This window comes from Dermochelys coriacea, chromosome 11, assembly GCF_009764565.3.
Source record: "Dermochelys coriacea isolate rDerCor1 chromosome 11, rDerCor1.pri.v4, whole genome shotgun sequence".
Lineage (NCBI taxonomy): Eukaryota > Metazoa > Chordata > Testudines > Dermochelyidae > Dermochelys > Dermochelys coriacea.
Genome location: NC_050078.2, coordinates 65852001 through 65879007, shown reverse-complemented (window position 1 = coordinate 65879007; position 27007 = coordinate 65852001). Strand labels below are relative to the sequence as shown.

Sequence of the window (27007 nt, the reverse complement as noted above, 5' to 3'; positions counted from 1 at the left end):
GAGAGGTAAATTCCATACTCCTTGATCAAAGGGACAGTTGGCAAGAGACCTAAGATACAGCATGTTACAAATACAAAAGGCTGGTTATGAAATTCTGATGTGGAGAGACAGAGCAATGAGGCAGGGATGTTCAAGAAGTGAGAATAGCAGAGCTAGCTCACAGAACACAGGAATTAGAACAAACTTGTGACATTCTGGAGAATATGTATCATCAGGTAATAGACACTGAAGGTGAGAATAAGCAGATACCTCAAGTAGATGAGGAGGATAATTGTATGAAGATGGAGTTGCCACATGTGTATGTTGTAAATATAATTCCAGATATTTCAGTTGCTTTGGTGGGACCTGGGGAAGAACTACCCACAAGTGGAGGTCGACTCTCACCCGCACTTTCCAGACTGAGAGCTAAACTCAGACAGGAAGAACAGTAGGAAACTGAACAATCTGGAGGGTTAGGAATAGAGGATTCGGAGGGAGAGAATGGGGGATTCAAAGAAACTGTCAGTAGTGAAGCAAGGAAAAAGCAAGTTGTAAAATGTTTTGATGGAAGTTTTGATAAGAAATTAAATATTGCAGGTTTAAGACAAGAAATGAAACAAGCAGCAATGAGTAACTGTGGTGAGAGTGAGAAGAAAGAGGGACAAAGAATAAGTAAGCCAGACATGTCACAAACCCATCCACAATTGTGCCATTTGTTACAAGAAACTCAGGAAACTATAGAAGTTGCTGCCAAGGCCTGTAAAAGGGCAATCTTAAATATAAGTAGCTCTCAGGAAAGATGAAAGTCTTTGCCAACCTGAAATTCCAGCAAGTATTTTTAATCTCTCTAAATCAATTAAGTCAGAAGGAATGATGAAAAGAACAAGTTGCATAATTCATTTTGAATCTGATATGCCCAGTGTACCCCAAGCCACTTTAGAGCCAAAAGCAGAATCTCCACAGAAACCCATGCCAATGCCAGACGGTCCTAAGGTACAGACACCTATCCCAGCCAAAAGAAAATGTAAATGGTTACAGCAAAATCCTACACCTAAATTATTTACTGTTAAAGTTGCCCAAACTTGGGAGATTCCAATTCCTCTAGAGGAAAAGATACCCAGACTCCACAATAGAACCGTGAAGGAGAAGAGAGAATCAATTTCTAATGTGAAACTAGTAAAATCCAGGAATCATCTCTCTCCAATAGTCATGGTGACAAATGTAAAAACCTCAGAAGCCACGGAAAAAATGGTAGGGCCAATGAAAAAAGGAGATCCAGTGGCTGCCCATGTGGCACATTTAGAAACAGTAGTGAAGTTGTTCCGGTTAGATAAAGAGGATTTGGTTAAGATTTTACAGTTAACTGTAGACAGAGCCTTATGGAATATGTTGCCACCAGAATTTCCAGAAGTAGAAAAATTATTCAGGGATATTGTGTGGCTATTAGAAAGAAATATGCACCCAGGCCAGGCACAAGTTACTTTGGCAGCTAACATGAAACAACAGGAAGGCGAGTCACCGCATGAATTTCATAATAGACTTTCTGCAGCTTGAATATCTAATGAAATGTCTGAACGGAAAACAAATCAGCAGTATATTAATTTGTTTATTAACAATTCTTTACCAACTATCTGACGATTTTCACTATTTTCTGATTCTTTGCCTGCAAAGCTTTTAGATTTGGTACCCCTGTGTTGAATTGCTCTTTTGCTGCTCCTATTGGGATTAAATTTGAATTTGCCATGGGATTTATTTGCCCGAGTTCCTTCCAAAGAATCCCACCACAGGCTTCTTTTTGAGCTAACGAATCAGCATGATGATTTTCCTGAGCACATGGCCCTGTTTTACTAGGAACTTGCACCTTCTGAATTATGGGTTGCTGTTCTAGAGTGGAGCAACCTGCAGCCATGTCAGTCCCGGGATATGAGAGAGACAAACTGGGTGAGGCAATATCTTTTATTGGATCAACTTCTGTTGGTGAGTGAGACAAGCATCATGATTTTTCTACCCAATTTACAGACGGTGCAAAATTCATCTTATCGTTTCCATATCTGTTCTCAGTATTACCTTAGCCGAAGTTTAAACTTGGGGAGGTTTTCAGAGGAAACTTGGGGAGGTTTTCAGAGGGTGGCAGGACATTTTTCTATCATGGCCTTGTGCGGAACCCTACACTTAGCATATCGCTACACCATTCAGAACAAAGGAAAGTACATACACACATATATAGTCTCCATAGCTGTTTCTCAGGTAGGTCGATTCAAACTATATAATGCATAGCACTAAACATAAGGGCGAATGAAAATGTAAAGCTCCTGTTTCTGAAGCAGTGTGGAGATCAAAGTTCATTCCATGCAAGCTGAGCACTTGCAATTTGTATTTAGGATTTAAATTGGTGCTTTGTGAGAGTTCTGTGAAAATGTTCCAAGAGCTAGAAGTTTTGTCTTGATGTGATTCCTTATTATTCCTTTAAAAAGTCACCTCATTTGATGCAGGCAGGCCAGAACTCTGCAGCCATCATCACATTTCAGACTTCTTTTGGTTCAGAGCAATTTATGAAGATTTTCACTGGGTAGAATGGGAAGTGACACGTGTTACACATAGAGAAATGAAAATCCTCTGCCAAGCTCAGGGTAACCAAAAACGTGATACCCACACCTTCCACACTTGACATAAGGCATCTGTCTTATTACGGGATTGAGGTTTTTTGGGAAGTCATAAAAGACATAGTTGGGTTTCAGATGTCAACCATCCAAATGTTTTTGCTGTGAAGACTGGAAGGCCAGCTGAACAGACTTTAAAAGTAGACATGCTGCACAGCCATGGCCACAATGTTGTTTAGTGAGAGTGGGTCAGGCCCAGTTGCAGTTTCCTAAATGAGAAAGAGCTATTTTCTGTTTCCATCACAAAGAAAAAGTGCCCAATCAACTAGTTTTTATAGAGGGATTCTTTCCAGTGACACAAGACACCATACCTTGGATACACAAAGGGCTCTAGTAAAGAGCTACTGTACAATACACATGACAAGTGCCTCGTTATGTTTATTATTTGCTGAGTGCCCATCTCTGCAGATCAATGGGGACAGCGTCCCCATACAAGTCCCAAACTGACAGCTAAGGAGAAAAATGAAATAGGTGAGTCGGAACAGGGGAATTCCCATTTAAGATTTTGTTAAGAAACAAAGAGCTCCTCTTTAGCAGAAGGATCTAAAAAGCCCACAAGTAGCTGCAGAAGTGGAACAGAACAGGTGGAGGTTTTCAGGAAGGTGGGCTCTCCTCCCTTGCCAGTGACTGACAGGTCTGGTTCTGCCTCATGAGCCACAAGATGACCCTGGGTAATGGATTACCCATAGTAATGGATCTGGGGGCTTTGCTGCACAGAAGAAAAGTGATATGTTTGCTATGCAGGAGCCCAAGCAGGTGTTGGGAGCTATATTCCTTGAATTCAAGACGGTGTTGTCCCTCCCCATTCCCTAACTAGCTGTACTCTTCCACACCTTCTATCCTAATATCTTTGTAAATCCCATTTGTGGTCATTTTCTGAAGATGTAGGCTTTGTCTTCACTGCCCAAAAGGGTGGGTTTTCATTGCAGAATAAACAACATGCATTAGCTACCCAGCTGTAAAATCCTAGTGGAGACAAGGCACCTATAATTTCACCATGAGGTCAAGTAGACAAGGTCAACCGTGGGCAGGGTATAGAGTTGACCTCGCCTACCCACCTCACAGTAAAAACTACAATGTCTTGTCTCCACTAGAATTTCACAACAGGATAGCGAACGTGAGCTAGTTATCCCACTATAACCACCCCCCCCCCCTTTTTTTTTTTTTTTTTTGCAATGAGGACATAGCCCTAGACATTGATCCTGCAAATACCTAGGCACGCATAGGATGATTTACCTGCATACAATTACCCCTCGCAACTTTGTAGCATCACTGATAGAGTGGCTGAGATTTACTAGGTGTTTAAGCCCTTTCCTCTAAGCATAAAGCACAGAATGACATTTAACACATTTATATTATGTGCTGCAAAGGAACAGACACAAGCTGAAGTGCATGTAATCCCTAAATGCCATGTGCAACACTCGTACATAACGATTCCACTATTTCAAAGGTGTTTACAAATAAAGGGGAAGCATCCACCTTTGATACTCCAATTCTTGTGTTTTGTTTTGTTTTTTTTAAACAGCTCACAACAATTTGCTTCTGTGTCTGTCGGTTTATAGGTTTCAGAGTAGCAGCCGTGTTAGTCTGTATTCGCAAAAAGAAAAGGAGTACTTGTGGCACCTTAGAGACTAACAAATTTATTTGAGCATAAGCTTTCGTGAACTACAGTGCATCCGATGAAGTGAGTTGTAGCTCACGAAAGCTTATGCTCAAATAAATTTGTTAGTCTCTAAGGTGACAAGTACTCCTTTTCTTTTTGTCTGTTTATAAACAGCAAAAAAAAAACCAACCCAAACAAGACATATTAATTTTGATGAATGCCCATATTGTCAAGTAGCAAACAAATACCTTTCCATAAAGTTGCCTGTGCTAGCAATTTAAAGACATGACATGACCTACTACATGCTGTACTTGTAGTGCCAGAATCCATCGAGAAGAAAAGACTTAAGTAGCACATAGTTTTATTTTTAATCACACGCTCTTGAAAAATGTGCGACAATAAGACCTGGTGAAGAGATCAAGATTTTCCGCATTCAGTAACACTTTATCCCATTTTCCTTTTCTCATCATCTCTGTACCAGAGACATTTGAAATAACTGACAACACTGACTTAACACCCACTTTAAACATATTGAAAAAGACCAATTTTTGTTGGATCCGGCATTTTTAAATTATGTTGGTTACCATGAGAACTTGATAAAAATGCCACCCACATGCTTGCAGGGGGAAAAAAAACCAAGAAGTAACAACAAAAATTCACTTTTAACCTTTAAGGAAAAGCCAGTGATAATATACTTGCTGCATTGCAGTATTTTCATAAGCTCCAAAACATTCTGCAGTAACAGACAGTAGAAATGCCCAGACAGATTTATTTTGCTGAATACCTTCCTTTGGAAAATATTTAGCTGACAGAACAGCTTTCATCCAATACTGTCACACAATATTACATTTACGAGGCATATACACAGACACGCATGTTCCATGGAGGATCTGGTTTGAAAACAAAAGGGCTATTGCTTATGCTAATGGTGTTTTCAAATCTGGCAGCCAGTCAGGACGGCACATGTATGATTTTGGCAATGCAATAGATGTGTCATAAGTATGATGCATTCTGGTTTCTATTCTATTTGCTAATTTGTGTGTGTTCAGTTTGGGGTTTTGTTTTAAACTGAAAGTACAGTATTGTATTTATTAGTGAACAATTTTTTAAAAAAAAATTTACACTCTGATGGTCTACGAAAATATGGGAACCCTTTGAATTAGGCAAGATTATAAATTATGCAGCTAGGAGACCATTTTTAACACTTCCACAGTCAATCTTCTTGTAGTAAACTCTATGGCCAGCTTTTCCACTGGTGTAAATCAATGCAGAGCCAGTGAAGACAATGGAGCTACCCTGATTTACGCCATCTTAGAATCTGGAACCAGGTTACTACTTGTAAACTACAGTATGGGCCCAATTTTGCCCTCAGCTACACATAGGTATAATTTCCATTGAGTTCTAAAGGCTTTACACCCAGATGTAATTTGAGGGTAAAACTGGGCCCTAGCAAGATAATCAAAACTTGATCCAATGCCCACTGAAATCAATGGGAGTTTTCCTATTGATTTCAATGAGCATTGGATCAGGCCCTTATTAGATTAACGTTAGGTAGGAGAATGTTACAATCACCCAGGGCCTCAGCGTGTTTAAAAACAAAGTCCTCTTCTCTTTTGTGTTCAAGAAAAAAACCTCAAGTTTATTCTTCTTAGACATGGATTTTCCAGGAGATTAAAGACATTAGCAATTATGAGGTACTGTGTTTAAAGAGACTTCTCCTTTGTTATCTCTAGATGGCAAAGATTCTGATTTGTTGGTAATTTGCCTTCTTCTGTTAGGCATCAGCCAGATGTAATTGACCAAAATTAGATAAAGACAGATCTCAGACAACCGAGTATTTTCATCCTCTGCTGAAAGCCCTGCACCTATTAAACTGATTTCAAGATTGTCACTTTTAAATGGAAGGTTTTGCAAGGTGTTCCTCTCACTTACGCCACTGTATATTTACTATGTTCATCCCTACAATATAAGAACTCTTTAGAAAAGGAAGGATAAATTTATGGTTAAAGCCCTGCAGCAGGACTCGGGAGATCTGGGTTCATCTACATACCTGCTGTGTCACCTTCAGCAAATCACTGAAAGCTTGTCTGAATGAACATTTAGTTGGCAGCAAGCTGGGGTGTGAATCTATCCCCACTAACCTTCCATGTTCTAACTGTCCATGTGGACCCTGCTGAAACTGTTAATGCACTTTGATCTAGTCGTCTTTGAAACAGGTCTAGATCAAAGTGCATTAATGAACTGTTAATGCACATCAGCAGGGTGTACACGGACAGCTAAAGTGCAGGATGTGTGCAGGGTAGATTTACACCCAAGCTTGCTGCCAACTAAACATTCAATAGACAGGTTAAGTGAGCTGTAGCTCACGAAAGCTTATGCTCTAATAAATTTGTTAGTCTCTAAGGTGCCACAAGTACTCCTTTTCTTTTATTCAATAGACAAGCCCCAAGTGTCCTTACGCCTCAGTTCCACATCTGAGGAAATGCAGATAGTAACATTTACTTTGTCTGTCTTGCCTCTTTAGATGGTAAGCTCTTTGTGGGAGGGGCTGTCTCTTACAGTGTGTGTTAGGGCTGCCAATTCAGCTGAGGCCTCTAGATGCCACTGCAGATGTGGGCAAACTACGGTCTGTGGGCCACATCGGCCTGCGGGACCCTCCTGCCTGGCCCCTGAGCTCCTGGCCCAGAAGGCTAGTCAGGGAACAGGGGGTGGTGGATGAGGCAGGAGTCCCCGGGGGCCATCAGGGGACAGGGAACAGGGGGGTTGGATGGGACAGGACTCCCAGGGGAGCCATCAGGGGGCGAGAAGTGGGGGGGTGTTGGATGGGGGCGGGGGCCGGGCCACACCTGGCTGTTTGGGGAGGCACAGCCTCCCCAACCGGCCCTCCATACAATTTTGGAAACCTGATGTGGCCCTCAGGCCAAAAAGTTTGCCCGCCCCTTTGCTACTGTAATACAAATCAGTAAGAATGACTTTTATTTCAGGTTTGAGGGGGGTTCTTGATTGTTCCTTACATCAAGACCTACTGGTTTGCTCCTTTTGCACTGTCTCTATGGGACTTTCCCTTTTGCCACTCCTTCGCCACAATTATACAATAGGTTTTCAAAGCCCACAAATACTGCAAACATGTGTTTAAATGTTTTGCACCATAGTCTCTAGTGATGGGATAAATTCAGACTGGATTTGAATCCAAGTTGTAGACTCAGGCATTCAACAGTACAGATGCCTATCTACAAGAGGCACAAATTTACCTGAACATCTTTGAGCTGCAAATCAGGTTGAAAGGCTCATTCTGTTGAGATTTTCTCATGACCTTACCAGTACTGTCATGTTTTGTTCAAACCAGAAATAGCATTAGAACAGGCTTTCTTGACCCCTTTTGGTACCTTCATTTCTAGTGGAAACGAGTTAACCGAATATGCTGAACCTCAAAAAAATCATTTTGATTCAAATGTCGGGCCACTCTTTAGGTTAGTTTTTAATTTATTTGAGCTATGTTGCCCAACTGGTCAATATGCAAAATTTTGGAGCTGTGATAATAATTGGCTCGTTGCTATATTAGACCAAATTAATCCCTGAGGTAACTCAATTTAAGCCAAAGAAGGTATACTAGACATGAAGCTTGCCCATTGGTCTCTCTGTTGCCACCTGTTGTCTCTTGTCTTATATTCGACTGTAAGCTCCTTGGAGCAGGGACTGTCTTTTTGTTCTGTGTTTGTACAGCACCTGACACAGTGGGGTCCTGTTGAATGGCTGAGGTTCCTAGGCACAACCACAATTCAAAATAAAATAATAATAATAATAATAATAATAAAACTATTGCAGCAATAAATCATAAGGCATAATAAAAATATGGAAAAGGATTCATAGTAGCCAGTTTCCTGATTCACTGTGATTAATCTGGTGGACTACTTTTCGGTTTTGTTTTAATTAATGTCACACAGAACAAAGTAAAGGAAGTCTATTTTTGCGTAAGTAGCTTAAATGAAGTCAAGAAATATTTGTAAAAAACAAACAAATATTTAGCCCCAGGAAAAGATGGGCTCAATCATTTAAAAGAGGAGGAATGGGGGGCAAATGAGAGAAGGCTTTGGTAGAGAAGTACTGGTAGCGAAGTACCGCAGGGGGAGCAGATAGTACGGTAGTGACATCACACATCAATTTGCCAGAAAGGGAATGAATGGCCTAGGGTTTATATGGGTAGATGATCCAAGCCACCATGAAATCTATCCAAGATCTTCTGCATCACGCCTGGGGATAGGGAAGGTTTGAACATCAACCAGACATGCAATTTTCATACAAGAGTGACACAAATCCCTCTAGTTCCATTTCTTGGGGAGGGGTGTGATTACTCATTCAGAAGCAAAATTACAGGAAAATAATCTGCTTAACATCAATGTGAGAGAAGGTGGTGTAGATATCAGCTGAAACAGAATAATGATATATGTCCTCTCCCCCAGCCTTTATTTTCCTCCTCTGGTTGATGAAATTGTCTTAACCATAAACTGACCCAACCCACATCTTCCTACATAGGAAGAAGGGACCAACAAAGTGTGGGAGGTATTAACAATGAAGAAAATAACTGGTCTTAAGAGCGACAGCTATAATGACTTTTTATCATGACTACGAAGGGTTTCCTTTCATCTACTATTCTGAAAAGAACATTATGGTTCAGACATCTGTTCTTCTAATATATTGTATTAAGGGGGGAAGGTTAAGAGAATACCTATAACTCCTCTCACTACTGCTATCCATTTCTTTGGGGTACCTCCTAATATACCTGCTTAACCCTATGAAATTCAGATTTAGTCCAGAGCATCGCATTTTCTACGATTACTAGATTTCTTTTTATAGTTTACTGAATGAATATCTTATTATAAAAATAAAATATAAAAAGCCATTTCAAGCTTTTTCAAAAGTGAAATAAAAAAGCCACTTCTTTTCCATGTTTTTTTCTACTTTGCTTCCAGACAATAATTATTTCCATCTATACCATGATGCTTCCTGGTAAGAACAAAGTAAGATGGGAACTGCAATATTCAATTAGAGTATTCCTGTAGTCCAGTATCCACCAATAACAGCTGCTTCAGAGAAAAGGGCAAGAAACCTGCAGTGGTCAGTTACAGGATAACCTGCCTCCAGGCAAAGATACCTCCCAATTTCCAGCAGTTCGTGGTTGGCTTATGCCCTGAAGCATGTGGCATTGTATCCCTTCCAAAATCAGTGGGTTTTGTTTTTTAATGCATACTATTATCTCAGGATAAACTTGTTTTCTCTATAAGTGTCTAACCTGATTCTTGATGCTGTAAGATCCTCAAAGTACACAGAATTTCTTCTAAAAACGAAGGGCAAAATCCTGGCCCCACTGAAGTCAGTGGGAAACTTCCACTGACTATAGCACAGCCAGAATTTCATCCTAAACCACTGTATTTTGTGTGTGTGCATGAGAGAAGGTTCCCGGTTGTGAAACCCCATTATTAATGCCACAAACTGTTTTCGTATTTCCATGAAGTATTACGTGAATTTCACCAGTGAGGATGCAAAAGCAAAACAAAACAAAAAGGAGAAAAAACATCCCACAGCTTCAGTAGGCTCTAGCAGATAAGACTAGTACATCAACCAGTCCTGAGACAATCTCTGCTGCTTCTCTACCTAGTGCCATTAGCAGACTGCTCAGCCACTGGCCGCCAACTCTGACAAAAGATGTTATTGTTGAAGGCACCACCAGCAATCAAACAACCCTTCCATCCCACCCTCCAGCTAAAAACTCTTGCAAGACCCAGGGCCAAATTCCCCTCTTTATTACAGGAGGTTAAGAGAGTGTTCCCCTTCCCCCTGGCACTAAGGGACATATTTTTTCACTTACTGAAGAACTTGCAGCAGAGGTACCACCTGTATAATTCTAGCCTAAACAACCTTGCTTCCCAGTTATAAATAACTTTGGTGAATACGATGGTGACAGCCTACTATGCAGAGTTATAATCATCATCATTGTTATTATTTATTAGCATCAGCAGACACAGGCACTCCTCCTCCTTTCTGCCTCTCGACAACTATGAGTGATTCCTTCTCAAAGTCTGGCAGATGGGTTATTAGCTGATAATTACAAGTAACACATGCCAGAGGGGTACTGCTGCCAGTAACTTGCCCTAAGGTGGTTTAGAGACACTTGGGGTTGGGCAAAATGCATGGAAAAAGTTGGCAGCACAAATTTAATAATAATTTATGTTTTGCTCTGTGCTCTTTTTTCACCTTCCCTCTATGTCATTTTTCCCCCCTCCCATCATGCTGTGGCAGAGACATTGAATGCTCATGAGTACAACCTAAGGCACAGTGAGATAAGGCTCAAGAAGTCTCTTTCCCTAAAAATCAAGAAAACTTATTATGTATAGATACTACGGGCCAGATCCACAGCTGGCATGAATCAGCATCATTTCACTAAAGTTCAAGACAACCAGCTCTAACCACTCAACATAAAATCCTCTCTGACAGCTGCATCACTCCAATCAAACAGAAGGGGAATCTCTAGACCTGTAATGAAAGTTATGTTTTATTTCTGTAAAAGGCTGTACATGTACCTGGCAGTTTACAGAACACTTAAAAAAAGAGATGTTTCTTGTGCAAAGAGTTTACAATCTAACTCAGACAAAAATGCGATATATAAAAACTCTCACTCAAGGATGCAATTGGACACATCTTGGCCTCATGCTGTTCTGGAGCCTGTAACTCAGAATAACTTTTGCTAATACCTTTCTATCAATGTTCCTGTGAATCTAATACTCAGCAAGACAGGAACAAAAATATGCATGTATAAGCTATACATAAATAAAAGTATAATCCTTTCCAAAGACATTAGCAGTGTCAAGCTGACATTGCTTTGGAGAGTGCAATAATTCTTCTTCAGAGTAGCAGCCGTGTTAGTCTATTCACAAAAAGAAAAGGAGTACATGTGGCACCTTAGAGACTAACAAATATATTTGAGCATAAGCTTTCATAAGCTGTAGCTCACGAAAGCTTATGCTCAAATAAATGTGTTAGTCTCTAAGGTGCCACAAGTACTCCTTTTCTTTTTGCATAATTCTTCTTGTTATCTTGAAATGGTTTGCAGGCAGTTGGGTACCTGGTCTACATTTAGGTAAGTAAGTTGTCATCATATTTAAAACCCTTCACTCTCCCTACTGAGGAAAGCCTTGATCCTTACTTACTAGAACTTGACTCTGCATAGAGGCTCCATTATGAAAGGTCTGTGACTTAAAGAGACATATTTCTGCTTTTGCTATGTTTTCCCCCATTTTGCTATCACCCAACACCAGGGCTACTCTTGTACAATATCCAAATGCATATTATCCTTTCTTTGGATTTTTAGCTTCTTTTCCACAAACTTTCCCAAGTACCTGCTGGTAGGATGCTGTCTCCATAGTCAGGACTAAAATAACCACGACAGGAACAAAAGATAGCTAAGAGACTGCACAATTTCAAGTATAATAAAAAAAGATGTTCAGCGAGATAAAATTGGCCTGATAGTTTCATAAATGAGATCTCTGCTGCTATAAATTGCCATAGTTCCATTATTTCTTCTTTAACATTGTTACAGTGACCTGGGCAAAAAGCATAAGTGCTGTGGCATTGTTCTTTCCACGTTTTGAAAAGCAATTGTGTACTATTTAAATTGCCTCCTGTTAATTGCATCTTTTTCAATGAGAATGTTATGAAATTCTGGCCATATCTCCTCTACTTTCCCGACTAGCAATCAATTAGTATCTGAAGAGTCATTATGTATGAGAACCAATGCATGCTGGGATGGGACACTTTGGAGTTTATTTTATTTTGTGCGGATTATTAGCTACGAAAGAAGGATGTATGAAATAAACCGGCCTGTTCTTTACTTTAATACCAATACTTATAGGCAAATTCTGGCCTTCATTCCAGTCCCTATACATTGCTCCAGTAACAGGATCTGCCAGGGCTAGGAAGAATTGCCAAGGACTGGAGCAGTGTAGGACCAGTATAAGCAGACGTATGCTGCCCTTACCCCTGGAGGACCCTGGCACAGTCTATGAGAACTCGGGGCTATGAGCAGCCCACTGGCAGCCCTGGGGAGACTGCCAGAAATTAGAGCTTATGCTGAGAGCAGCTTCAGTTGCAGTTTCTGCAGCAACCCAGAATCTAGAGGGTGCATCTCCCCTCCTGCTGGTTTGGGCTTTCTGTGCTGCATTTTTCAGGAGCTGTAGTACAGAATCTTCCCCACAGCATATTAATGAAAGAATCCTAGAACCTGGGACACATAAAATGCTGGTATCAAAACAAAGCTCCAACTCAGTTACGGTTAGATTGTGCCAGGGAAGCACAGGTGCATCTTGAGAGGTGTGGAGTTGCACTGCCCCAAAGGAACCTCCAGCAGGGACTATGACAAAAGGAGACAGGATGCTGCATGAGGGTGTTGAGGGCCATTGCCTCATCTGATGTGGTTTATATCCTAGTGGCGGCTCAGAGGGAGGAGTCAGGGAATGGAGAGAGAGATTTTGACTTTTCCTTGTGCATAAATTTAATAAATCCCTTAATACTCAGATGAGCCAAATTTGTGCCTTGATGCCACCTATGAACTTGAAGGGATGCGAGTGGTTCAGAAAAAATAATATGCAAAAGGGGATTGCTCCTTTTGTTCAATAAATGGCTGGGTTTGTGTATGTTCTTAAATATAGTTCTGCGGTATTGAAGCTGGTGTGTGTCAAGTAAGCTCCTCTCTCTCTCTCTCTCACATGGCTTTTATGCTATTAAAGTGTTTTCCCTCTTTATTATCAACTACCATACTTGCATTTTTCTAATGCTGGGGCTGTTTGTTTAAATTAAATCTTTAATTCTCTTGGTCATCTGAGAAGTGGGACATGGATTACTTATAGGGGAGTAAGTGAGCATTATTTCAGTCACAAGTGGGCAGACAAAACTTGCAAGATATAAAATACTCCATAATCCTATAGTCCATCAGCTGAAGACCCAATTTACTCTGGATTTGGCAAAGTCAAGACGATAGCCAAAACACAACCCATCAGCTTTCGGCAAAACCAAGCTTGCCTTTGCTGTCTCTGTTCTATAGTCCCCTGAATAATAATTCTTTGTTAATTACTACAACAATGTATTAAGTTTAACTTCACAAAGAGATGTCCAGTGTTCTGGCTTGGGTCATCAGCTGGAGTAAATGGGCATAACTCCACTACTGTAAATGCATGTAGCGGGGCAGTTACCCCATTCTTGGGAAAGGTTAGGCTGATTGGGGAAGCAGCCACCGCTGGGGCTACGCCCCAATCAGGCCACAGCTGGCCCTATAAAAGGGCTGTGAGCCAGGAGCTGAGTCAGTATCTCTCTAGCTCTGGAGAGAGAAGGACCTGGCTGCCTGGGAGAAAAGGGTGCCAGGGGTAGAGCAGTGCTGGGGAAAGGCAAGAGGAGCTGGGGAGCTCCAGCCTGGCAACTCCCCAGGCGGCAGGCCTTGGGAAAGGCCTAAAGCAGGTACTGGGGCTGCAGAGGGGCAGCCCAGGGTTAGGCAGAGGCAGCTGGTCCGACCCCCTTGCCAGCCATGAGTGGTTTACAGACTGCAGCACGGGTGACAACTTTTTTCTGTGCTGGCGGGTGCTCGCGCCCACCCTGCCCCTACTCCACAGTCCCTGCCCTAACTCCGCCTCTACTGGACCCCTCCCCAAATCCCCGCCCCAGCCCCACCTCCTCCCCCAAGCACCCCGCATGGTGAGGGGGGAGAAGCAGGATGTGGCAGCGCGCTCAGGGGTGGAGGTGGAGCGGAGGCAAGCTGGGCCAGGAGGGGTGGAGCGGGGAGCTGCTGGTGGGTGCAGAGCACCAGTCTCCAGCCCCGGAGCGCCCACGGAGTCGGCACCTATGGACTGCAGTCTGCCACAGTGAGAGGGGGCTAGATGACGACTGGAAGTAGCCACTGAGCAAAGGCAGGGGTAGAGGGGTGGGGGTTCCCCTGGGAGGGGAGACCCACAGTGTGGGTTACTGCTGGGGGCAGAACCCTAAGGTAAAGGGGCACCAGGATCCAGGAGGGACATGGGGTGCGCCTGGTCATCCTGGGAATTAGCCCTTGCATTTTGATCTCATTTGCATGTGAGAACAAGGCCTCTCTCTGCTCATAACCTAAACTGAACTGATAGCCACGGAGGGTGGTAGCACTAGAAATCTAATGTCTCTAGTTATCCACCGAACATGTGTAGCATAAGATGTATACTCATAATCCTAAAAACTGGCCTCCTCAAAGTTTCTTCTTTTCCAAGGAGAAGAATAAGTACAGCTCATTTAATTAGCCTCGTTATTTTAAACTCTTGAGATCAGGTAACAGTTCTCCTTGCTCTGCCTTCTCCAAATCATCAAAATCCTTTCTGTGGTATGACTGGTCTCTACCGCAGGACAGGGCACTCCAGATAGAGTCAAACAAGCGTCATCGGCAGTAACAGTACCCCTTCTTTTGTATTGTATCCCTCTGTTAATAAAGGTGTCTCATGTTTTCTTCCTGCAGATCTGTAAACTAGGTTGCTGCTAGGCTGACGGAGGGCAGATAAGTGTTCAGACTGCACTGGGTGTGACACTTCCCACCAGCAAGATATAAAAGGCCTTTCAAGTAAAATAAAATGGAGGGGACAGAGAGGCAGGAATGAACCAATGTAAAACAAAATATGCCAGACGCCATGAGTTGTTTTCTGCTGCCTCCTTTCCCAAATTTTCCCTTCCTGTAAAACCATGAGAACAAACATGAAGGGAGTTAGTCACTGCCTATGCACTAAATGTACTAATGGAAGCCACTCAGGCTCAGACCTATGGTGATGATCACAGCATATTGAACAGAACAGACAGGGTTGTGGGACTCCCAGTTAACAAGTGATAAGGTCTTACCTGTTTAAGCAGAGGGGAGAGCTTCAAGGCTGCTGTGTCCTGTGGTTAAAGAACCAGGAAGGCTCTCTGGCTCCTGTGAAGAAATATAAACCAATATATTCCATTTATTCTCAGATGACATCACAGGGTGATTGATACTATATAAACTAAATAATGTCCCTGGCCAGGCCATTTCCCCATTACTATTTTCCAAAGACTGGTAATTTAAGATGCAATAACCCAGATCCTCTGCTCCTCTGAATGCAGCAGGTGGGGGTAGCACCTACAAGGAGCTGTTTATAGACTGGTCCTGGTAGAGGCACCTAGGAGCTGTTCTAAATGAAGCCAGTTGGTAATGTCCCCAAAAAGACATCTGTCAGATGGGGACAGCTGGAGTACAGCATGTTCCAGCCATGCCCCTACGCTGGGGAACCTATGAACTGTCTATCCTGTCTGAGGATTTTCCCATCTTGGGGGAATCTCGAGCAGTGGAGATACAGCCATTTATGAGGATCATTCTCCCAACTATCCCTTTACTCTCCTCCACTCACAAAATCCTCACGTTGCACTAACTAGCCTGTTGGCTGAGAAGGGCCAGATAGAGTTCCCATTGGGGTCCAGCCAGGCTGCTGCTTAGTTAGACCTCTTGAGAGAATGATCTGAGATGCATTCTCACTCCTATAGGAGGCTGAGCATTGCACTGCTTCCTCAGCAGAGTACAGAAGGAAACAATCAGGCTGAGGTCTCAGATTCAGATAACCCCTATCGGTCTGGGTTTTCCTACCAGAAGACCACCAGGTACTGGTCGCAGACCTGTTGTACTTTAACTTTAGTATGTCACTCATTACGTTGGCCAGGTACACTGTTAAACCTGAAGTGTAAAACATCTGAATGGGTTTGCTACTCCTGAAGGTCCTGTTGATGTAGGGGATGCTTGCTGTGATTCTTGTTATTTTTTTAATATTAGAATTGAGGATGAAAACATCACCCCCCACTGCCACGAGCACTCCCATTCATTTCAGGTTCTACATCCACAGCTGCTATTGTTTTTTAATTCCTCCATGGACTTGACTTAGCCATCCTCTGGGACTCTCTTTCTCTCCCTCACAAAGATCCCTTTGCCCATCTATCCCCTGCTTCTTCTGTGTCTCTTGCTACTATCTCACCACTACTGGGTTACCGCCTTCTCTTCTGCAGCTCCTGGCACTGGGGGCAGCTTTCCTCTATTTTATGTCTTTTGACATTCTGGGCCATACCTCAATGGGTGCCCAACACTTTCCATTATAAGATCCTGTTTTCAGTTGCTTATAACTTTATCAAACTAACAATTCAGGCTAAAATCTTCCATGCCCAATGTCTACCTCGTAGCATGTAATCATGTCATTAAAGACTATATTGTAATATAAAAGGGGGCTGACAAAGTTACACAGGCAGTTTTAATTTGGGTGTGCGACGGGGTCTGCTTACCCTGCACTAGCCCAGACTGGGTTATGCCCATATTATTGACAGCGGAAGTCCCGCCTCCACAGCAGGACTGGGCAGGCTCCAAATGCTCTAGCAATATAAAGGGAGGAAGCCAAGCTCATCCTGGGCTGGAGGCTACAGGGGAAGGACCTGTCTGGGAAGCTCCGGTGGAGGGCCAGCCACAGCCCCTGACTGCACCGGGAATCAGAACCTGCCCAGGCCTGCCTGCACCCCAGCGACAGGAGGAGCTACAAGAGGCGACCGGCCCAACGGACCATGGAGAATCCGAAGGCTCATGGGAGACCCCAATGCAGATGCTGGTAGGAAGTGACCCAGGGAGGGTGACGGAGTGGTACCTTCCACCTGGGAAACTTCAGCGTGTTTCAGTAGGACCCCCCATCCCGCTGAGTCAGTGGTGAGTTGAAATGCCACTGTTAGGACCCTGGGTCAGGGCCCAGTGGAATCGGGTGAGCCCGGGCCCCCCTACCGGGGCCACCACACCCCTTAGTGAGCTCCCCATCCCCACTGACTCTGGCCGCTAGGCCACACTGCCCTGCACCTAAAGGCTGCTCCATAGACTCTGGACGCTAGGCCACTCTGCCCTGCATCTAAGGGCTGCTCCATAACTCTGGCCATCAGGCCACGCTGCCCTGCACCTAAGGGCTGCTCCATAGACTCTGGACGCTAGGCCACTCTGCCCTGCATCTAATGGCTGCTCCATAGATTCTGGCCACTAGGCCATGCTGTCCTGCATCTAAGGGCTGCTCCATAGACTCTGGCCATTAGGCCACGCTGCCCTGACCCTAGGGGCGTAGACCGTTAGGGTGTTTCCTAACTTTTCAGTGCTTGACTACATCTTCAATGTACTTTTAATATAGACTTGAGTGTGTTGTTGTTTCATGTTCTTGGCACAGGTCTTTGTCAAGTACAGTTTTACACCAACTGGTCTCATTGATTTTTAGCTTTGTTCTCCAGCAGTTGACAGGTTTTGTGTCTTAAATATTATACCTTGAAGAGGATGGTTTCATAAAATTTTGGCAGCAAGTTAATATCAGGTGACTTCTCTGTTTGCCTCGGTAGAATCCACCATTCACCTCTGTGCAGTAATTACTTACAGTGGAATTAGCAGAAACAAGGCTCCAGCCTGCATTGATTTTACCCATCCACTGGATGCAAAAGAATTTTATAATAAACTAATTAACTTTGCTGTGGCTCGGCAGAACAACCAATGTTGGGGAGAAGATGAACATATTCAGCACTTACAGCCCTGCTAGGCATTCTGATGCATGGCTGATGCAAAATAATGCTAAAAGGTCTGATCTGCGGGAGGGGGAATATATATCTATATGAATAGCTATAAATAGTAGATTGAGATTTTAGAGAAGGATATAAACTAAAGTGGGGACAGATCTGTAACCTGTAAATTGATTCATGGGATGACATTAGTAAGAAAATTAGTATGGCAGGTGAACAGGCTTTTGTTTTAAACAGCTAGCACTTTCAAGCTGTCCCCGAAGACCAGAGCTGGACATATGCTCTTAAATGCCCTAAACTGTATGAAGTCCTTATTATTTCTTGCCACTTGCAAATATTTACTGCACTGATAAACTGTCTGCATCAGAACAGTAGAAATCCTGGACTACAAAAATATGCCAAGCTATAATTTACATCCCCTGCTTACACCCACCCCATCCTCTTGTTTTTGAGCACAATGGGGCAGATCCTCAGCTGGTGTACATGGTCACAGCTCCACAATAGAGCTATGACCATGTACACCAGCTGATGATCCACCCCAAGGAGTTCATGACCTGCTGTCACTATGACCTTGAAAATGAAAACTTCCTTTATCAGATTTGCTCACTTACCACAATGAAATAAACCTTGCTGAAGTTTTGCTTGCAAATAATGCAATAACTTTAATAGAATCATAGAATATCAGGGTTGGAAGGGACTTCAGCTCATCTAGTCCAATCTCCTGCTCAAAGCAGGACCAATCCCCAATTTTTGCCACAGATCCCTAAATGGCCCCTCAAGGATTGAACTCACAATCCTGGGTTTAGTAGGCCAATGCGCAAATCACTGAGCTATCCATTTCCCCCCCCCCCCCCAAGGTACTTTATCTCAGTACACTGAAGACTGTCTGTTGACACAGATTATTTTTGTGTGCTTGTAAAGCATATTGCTGAATGAGTAGTGTTGCATAGTAGCTAGAAAAAGAAACCTGTATTCTGTTCCTGGCTCTGATGTGTGGCCTTGGGCAAGTCATTTCAGCTCAGTGCCTCAGTTTTCCCATCTGTAAAATGGGAATAATGATCCTTCCTTTCTAATGCAGTGTAGTTGTAGCCTATCAGTCCTCATTTTGAAAGGAAATCTGCACACTTTCAAAAGATGAGCCTAGGAACTGAAATTCATCACTATGCTAGACACTAAAAATCATGGACTGAACAGACACTGGATTTATGGCTTATTACAACAATCTTTAACTACTAATCCCCTTTTTGTCCTATGACTGCAGAGGGGTTACTAGGCTACTCTACCTTGAAAGGTCCATTTACAATATGTGCTAACTGCTTACGCTAAACAATCTGTTCCACCTTGCATGTAGCTGTGACATTCAGAGTACCTTCCCCAGACCTGAAGAAGAGCTCTGTTGGGTTGAAAGCTTGACTCTCTCACCAGCAGAAGCTGGTCCAATAAAAGATACACCCTCACCCATCTTGTCTGTCTAATTTCTCTTCTACGGCACTCTGATATCCGCAGTAGGGCTGTTGTTTTTCCTCACAGTAGCAGAGAGCTTAGACCCAGGTGAAAAACTTCATTTTCAAACAGAATGCAAGAACCTTACTATACCTGCAGGACATCACTTAGGATACACTGTTATTTTTAATGCCAAGTGCACCAAAATGAAGGTCAAACACATCTGAATGTCAGCTGGTGCTGATGAGAGCTTCAGCAAAAGCTTAAGATCTGGAGTCCAGATAATGATGGTATAAATCGAGGCTCAAATGAAATCGAGAGAGTTACACAGATTTACACCAGCTGAGGAGCTGGCCCTGAATTTTGGAAAGGTTTGCTGGGGGACCTTTGGTCCTACTTCTGAATCAAATTTCAGTGCCAAGCACCCTCCAGTCTGAGAAAGGGTGAGATCTACAAGGAAACTATTGTCAACCATTTGCTGTACAAATCTACTCTACTGGATTATGAAGAGCATATAATTCAGTGCACTTCTCCTTGCTACCAACATTTCTGCCATTGACAGCGGGATTAACAACACTGTTGGAAAATACTCACTATCCAGCCAATTTATTCAAGCACTAATGCTCTGAAAACAAGCAGCGCAACATTTGTCAATATAAATCTATTTATTCTAAAAGCAATTAAATTACTTGTGTTACAAATGACTGGATTACTCAAACACTTTTTCATTCCCGGGGTGAAGCAGCACCACCTGTCCAATGACAGGAAAAGGATACAGTCTAAAAAGCCCCTTTACTCTAAAGCGATCCATGGCAAATTCCTCATGGGGCAATGTGGAATGCAATGTGGAAACACAGAAAAGTTTGCTGGGGTGAAAAGACATCTCTGCACCACTACTATTCATCTGAACACTAGTGACTGAGACTCCGCAATGGAGTTTGGTTGCAATCGTGTGGAAGAATCAAAGCTCTCTCTGCACCCAAGAATCCCTCAGCTGCAGTAATATGCTGTAGACTGTGTTTAATCATTTATCGAACGCAAGGCTAGTACCATCAGCGACACTGGCGTCAGAGGGAACGGTTTTTTTCATCCTCTTGTCAGGAAATAACTTCGCTACATTAGTGGGAACCCATGAGAAAGTAGCAAAGAAATGAAATGGAGAAGGAAGAGGATGGCAAAGAGTAAAATGAGTACGTCAGGGTTTTTTCCACAGCTTGCTTAAACAGCCTAGCTAGGATCCTGAGGGGACTGGAGTTTCAGGAAACACTCACCGTGTTACAGAGACACAGACAACTGCTGTAGTAGATGAAACTTTAGGATGTCTGCTTTCTATGAATGGTATATCCGTTTTCATAATGAGGAGCAAAGGAAATTGTAAAGATGATGATTAGTACTGATGTACTTGCAACCTTTTTGCAGTGTATAGCAGGGTAGATGAGTCATTAACATTCCATTTTTCCCCCCTTTGTAGCCAACATAGGTCTGGGGCTGTTTTCCGAATGTTGTCAAGAGAAATTTTAATACATTGCTTGAAAGATACACCTGCTATTTTATTTCTATAATTTATTGTATAATGAACGCCTATAAATTCCTATGGTAGCTTAAGAGACGAGTAAAATGAATTGCTGACTTTTTTTTTCCCTCGGTCTATCAGCAAACCAGGAAGAGTTTAGGTCACTTTAAGTTCTTGGTCAGAGGCACAGTAAAAACATTCTCACTAGCAGTCCGAATACATGTTTGGTCTCTCGGAGAAAAGTATCACAAGATTTTCACTGCCACTTGAGTGCCACTGCTGATACATGAGTGGATTGCAATTTTTGCCATTCACTCTTAAGAGCCTTAGGCTACTTGAGATGGCCACGAAATTGGTAGCATCTATTTGGGGTAGAGGAAAGTGAGTCAAGGAAGGATTTTTTATTTTAAAAAAAGGACTAAGGTAAACTTTCATATTCCCTGACCCAGGACACACAGGCTGTACTGTGCCAACATCCATGGAAACCTCACAGGAAAGCATATCTCCACAGGATGAAAGAGAAAATTCCTTGGAAACTCCTTCTCAGAGAGAGAGAGAGAGAGAGAGAGAGAGGTAAAATGAGTCTGTTAATAAGAGGGAGATCTACAGTAGTGCTGTAGATTAGATCTTAAAGTGAGCTGAACTCTTCCTAGTTTGCTGATGACCAGAGGAAAAGAGTCAGAAATTCATTTCACTAGACTCTTAAGCTACCACAGGAATTTATAGGCGTTCACCATACAATAAATTATAGAAATAAAATAGCAGGTGGCATATTTTTCAAGTAATATATTAAGATTCCTCTGGACAGCATCAGGAAGAAGTGATTATTTGAGACTAGGTTATCAAGAGAAATCTGGGTAATTGTTACCATCATAATGCCACATACTTATCTCAGAGTCGCACTCTGGAAAGACTTTGCTTCCACTTCTGGAGCCAGAAACCCCACCTTAGTGCTGTGGGCATTCCTCATGTCAGGCCACTCACTTATTTTTGCGTTACCGCTCAGCACCAAATACTCCCAAAATTCCAGTACCAAGGGGTTAATGAGGAGTGAGTGCATACATGTTCCATTTGTATAATTAAAAAGGAGGACAGACCCCTAATCCTGGGAGAATAACTGTGCTAGAGAAGTTATAAATACCATATTTAATCTTTCCTCGGGCTGAGAACCATTTCTGAAATACGACAATTCTCGGTGAGGCTGTGACTGCTAAAGCAAAATTCATGCTGACCTGAGAAAGTTCTTAAACAGTGCTTGTCTGGCGCATAAAGGTGCAATGCACCAGGGCTCTTGCTGTCTGAGCCGTGAGTGACATCATCAGCAAAGAAAATACGCCAATGTCTCCCGCTTTCATGAACATGCAGCAGCCTTTAGGATAGTGGTCAGCCTAGGAGTTTTGAAACAAACAGAACAGAACAGTTTCCAGGTGCTTAGATAGCAACAGACGACACTGGAGGGTTGTGCTGCTCCTGGGAATCAAAGAGGCTGAAGAGGGGTGGCTGAGGGAGAAAAGTGCAGTGATCAAAGAGGAAGGCGCACCAGGCCTCAAGCGCCTGGTTCATCTTCTGGCCCTGTGCCTCACACCCGTCCCCCTGCTGTGGCAAGGACTATCACTTGAGAAGCGGACTCTTTAGCCACTTGTGACGCTGCAGCATGACACGCAGCAATTGAACTATTTTGGTGCTGACATCATTGTCTTTAGGACGAAGGGCTGCCATCTCAGATAGCATTGTAATTACTGCGGGAGGTCCAGAGATGGAATAGGTTAGATCAGACTACATTTTTGAACACCAATAGGAGGTGCTGTGCTGGGAAAGAGAACCGATCTGATTAGGAAGAAATGAACAGGGACTTCTGGGCAGAGCCCCTCCAAGCCTTACCTCCCATATAGCTGGAAATTACCCTCCTTTCTCTTTTGTCAAGTCTCAGGGTATATCTACACAGCAGGATCCCGCCGCAGCGAGTCTCAGAACCCAGGTCTACAATCCAGGGTTACCTTCCTCCTTAGGCTTCAGAGCCTGAGTTCCAGCCTGAGACCAATGACAGCCTACACAGCTCTTTTTAGCACTGTTGCATTAGCCCTGCAAGCTCCAGTCTGGAGACCTGGGCTCCAAGGCTGGCTGCCACAGGATCCTGCTTGCTGGGCAGATGTACCCTAAGCTGCTGGCTCCCTTTCCTGCTGCTGTGGGTCTTGACCCTGACTCATACAGGGAAGAAGTACCATAAATCCAACTGCACAGGCCTTAGGGTAAATGAAAATACATAGCCAGCTTATTTTTAAAAACTCTAGATATTCCCTAATTTAGCTTTCCCATATTCCCAAACCCACTGAAGATTCACAGTAGCATTGTCAATGCCTGGGGATGCAGGAGGCTCTCAAGAAAGATTGGGGGAGGAGACTCATTTGGGGGAAGGCTTCTTCTGCTGTGGTGGGTGGGGAGGAGGGGGAAGGAAAGAAGATAGAGGAAAAAAAATCAAGACTACTTCAGAGGGGAAAGACAGAAGCTTCATTGACTTGGCTCCCTTTCCTCATCTGAGGATCCTTTTGTTTTTCCCTCCAGACATTCCTATGCTCCAACTTTAAAGATAGGCGTTTTCTCTTCGGATTGCTGTATGCCAAACTGAAAATGATATTTCAGTGACCTGACATATATGCCAAATGGTAAGACAGGGTAAAAATACTTTGTACTTCTATAGGTTTTTTTATTTTTTTAATCAGAAGGATCCCACAGCAATTTAAAAGAATTAATTAATTCTTACAAGATGACTGTAAAGAAAACATAGCAATTCCCATTTTATAGGTGAGTAAATTGAGAAACATTAAGTGAGTTACTGTCTGAGCCGGGGCTAGAATCAAGATCTCCTGACTCTCCGTTCCCTGCTCTTACCACTAGGCTAACATATACAACACCATAGTTGTTTTTTATGCTATGTGGTGTATAATTCTAAACTCAGTCTTTTCTGATGTGTGCATTAATGCAAACTGCGTTTTATGAAGAAGGGAATACATAACACTATAGTCTGTAGTATAGAACTAAGCATTTACAAAGTACTTTTAATCTTCAACAGGTTTGGGAATATATGGGAAAGTTAAATTAGGCACTATCTAGAGTTATTTTTTGTTTTTTTAAATCAGCTGTCTATATACTTTCTCTCACCCAAAGGCCTGTGCAGTTGGATTTATGGTAATTAAAGTATTGTTTACACAGATAGCTGCACCTGGGCAAACTTCAGTGCAACAGTGTTAAAACCATGTTTACACTACAGGTTTGCAGGGCATATTTATGGCAAGGCCCAAGGCACACAGCTTAGAGGTAGAGGAACACAAATATTTCTAATATTCTCTACACAGCATCTAAGCTACTACTTCTGTAAAATATGTGGCAGCTACAGAACACAATGTGGTATGACACACAGGTTTTACTGGGTTCACTTGAGAGGAACTATATAATTTACTCACTCCATAGCACATCACACTAACATACATTACCTACATATAAATTAGCAACTGCAGAGAAACTGAGAGGGTTTAAATCTCTGAGCTTGTAAATCACCTTCAAAGTGTTTATCTCTGTTAGAAACCTGAAATGGGAGAGTGGCTCTGCCATGGAACAAAACAGAGTTAATCAAAGGAAAGGCTCTTGGGAAGCCAAGAACTGTAGCCTCCTGTTTTTTCCAGGTCTGTAGCTCTTTCATAGAAAATTAGGGCAGGAAGAGACCTCAGGAGGTCTTCTAGTCCAACCCTCTGCTCAAAGCAGGACCCAAAGAGTCTCAAGGTATCACCTCCCTTCTTTACCTCTTTGATATAGCATTGCCTGTTTTTGGAAATCCAGCTGATACGGCCAGGCTTTGTCCCCTCTGACAACTGAAACACCCAGCATGCTACTGCACCAGTTAAAAGATAGTGGGCTATATCCTCAGCTGATATGAATCCAAGTATCTCCACTGATGTCAACAGAGTTGGGCCAATTTACATTAGCTAAGGACCCGCCCAAGTGTGTCTCACCTTTAGGAAGAACAGACATCCTAGTGCACACAATTTTAAACACTTCAGAAACCTTAAGAGAAGTTTCTGGAATGTAAAGACCTTCCGAAATGATGTCTTAGACACACTGTCCTGGTCCTCAGACTTGGGACAATATCCTTTATTTTGGAGTTGATTGCCTGGCTGAGGAACTGCATAAAAGTTTCTTTCAGGTGTACAGTACTGAGGCAATCTAGGAGGTGTTGACAATCCCACACCTCCTCGGAACTTTTCTTCGCTGTGCTTCATTATGGGACCATGGAAAATAGCAGGTAGAAATTTGACAGTAGAGCTTGCTGGCTTCCTTTTATGTTAGGCTGAAACTCAATGTTTCCATTACCTGACCCATTCAGTTTGTTGGCAAACTGAATTGGCCTTAAAGTCAAAGATCTCTTTGACCTACCAGCCACACTGCAAGAGGCTGAGTGGGGGACCTCATAACCACTGGAGGACCCAGAGGCTGTGACTGCCTCATAGAACCATCAGAGTGAGCCTAAGACCTGGAGTGAGACTGCTTCATGAAAGAGACAACCCAGAACAGGGTGGAGATAGGAGAAACATAGCTGGTCTTGTTGAGGAGGCAAGCGTGTGGGTCGGGACAGATGTCTGTAGAAAAGGAGGTAATCTCAGTAAGGCGGCCCATAGCAAAAGCATCATAAAGGCAGTCAAATGCAGAGCAGCAGTCAGACACGGTACATGCTGCTAAGGCACTTGTCAAAAGGCACTTCCATTGCCTCTGCTAAGGAATGTCCCCAGTGCTCTGTGCACTTGAGGAAACTGACAGGAGACCATGAGTGAAAGGCATGGAGGCTACCAGTGATACCTCCATAAAGTCCATTAACAAACATTTTGGGGGAGGATCAGCTCCTCCTCCTCACCTGGGCAAGATGAGCACCCAAATAGGATAAACGATGTTGTTTTATTCTCTGGTTGATGAAGGCTGATGTTAGCAAAAAGCCTCTCTTGCCTGTGTTGTTCTGTCGACTGTCTGCTGCCAGGACACCCACACAATGAAGTTCCTCTTAACGTCCATCCGATAGGCTTGTGGAGAGAGAGGAACATTTTGATAGCTTTTGCCAATGCAAGTCACACCACATGTGAGTGATAGCTCAGCTCTGAGTGCTCACCAGCGGCATAAACACCATGTGAAACAGACAGAGCTAATGGAATACCAATTGTGATGCACTCAGCATCACAATCTCTCCTTTGCTGAAATCTGGCTGGTACCAGGACATAGATCCAGCCTTAACCCATCGTCCTGACTACATTACATTCATTACAGAGCCTACCCATTTGTTCGCCCACACTTAGTACATTCAGTCACATAGGGCTAGCACGCTGAAAAAAGATTTGTCCAACTTCAGGCATTTGGATTATAACTCGGGTTTTTAGGGTGGTTCCCTAAAAACAATCTCTGGACTTTATTAGCACCATGGTTGTGGGTTCTGCACACCATCGCTGCACCTTTGTAAGTGATGCTTAGAAGTGGGAGAAAAGAGGCGAGTTCTGTCCAGGCAGGTTGCAGAAAGAGTCACTGAATTCCTGAGATCTACCCTGGCCTGAATCCTCATAAAATGGAGCCTTATTTGAAGAAACATACTGGCAATCATATTTCCCCCAAATGACAGTAAAGCCACCCAGTTTGGGCTGATAGGAAAATTTCAAGCTTCACATGTTCTCATCGTAGGCAGGTATATGAGGAATGATACAAAGTTATAAATATACTGGCAGGATCGGACAGAATTTTGCTGTAAAATAGGATTTCAAACAGGGGCTAGTGCCTCCAAAGCAGTCAGAGTGCTTTTTGGGAGGCTCACAAACAAGTGCTTGGATTTTCCCTGTAAAGTATGCACACTCATCAAGTGAACTGGGTAAGGGTTTGAACATGTATTGAAAGGGTCACCAGCTTCACTGAGATATAGACATGTTCAGTTTTTTATTCATAGATTTGAAGGGAATTATAATAACCTAATCTGATCTCCTGTAAAACACTGGCCATAAGAAAGTATCTGCATCCCAATTCAATGCCGGCACCTCTGTCTCTTCATTTCCCTCCCCCAGGCCCTTGGAACCAAGAACATTAATTCATCAAAAAGAAAAGGCAGACTTGTGGCACCTTAGAGACTAACAAATTTATTTGAGCATAAGCTTTCATGAGCTACAGCGCACTTCATCGGATGCATTCATTTTC

The 27007-nt window shown here is 43.0% G+C and overlaps 1 protein-coding gene across 50 annotated transcripts in view; it reads right to left on the bottom strand.

The window, feature by feature from the left end:
* Positions 1-27007, bottom strand: part of MAP2 (microtubule associated protein 2) — a 344721-nt gene that overhangs the window by 131066 nt on the left and 186648 nt on the right. For 42 of the 50 annotated variants that reach the window (XM_038421402.2, XM_038421391.2, XM_038421392.2 and 39 more), the window contains one exon: positions 15139-15211. The exons of the other annotated variants lie outside the window; for them this stretch is intronic. The gene's annotated coding sequence lies outside the window, so the exon portion shown is untranslated. The remainder of the gene's footprint in view (positions 1-15138; positions 15212-27007) is intronic. 50 annotated transcript variants of the gene reach the window in all.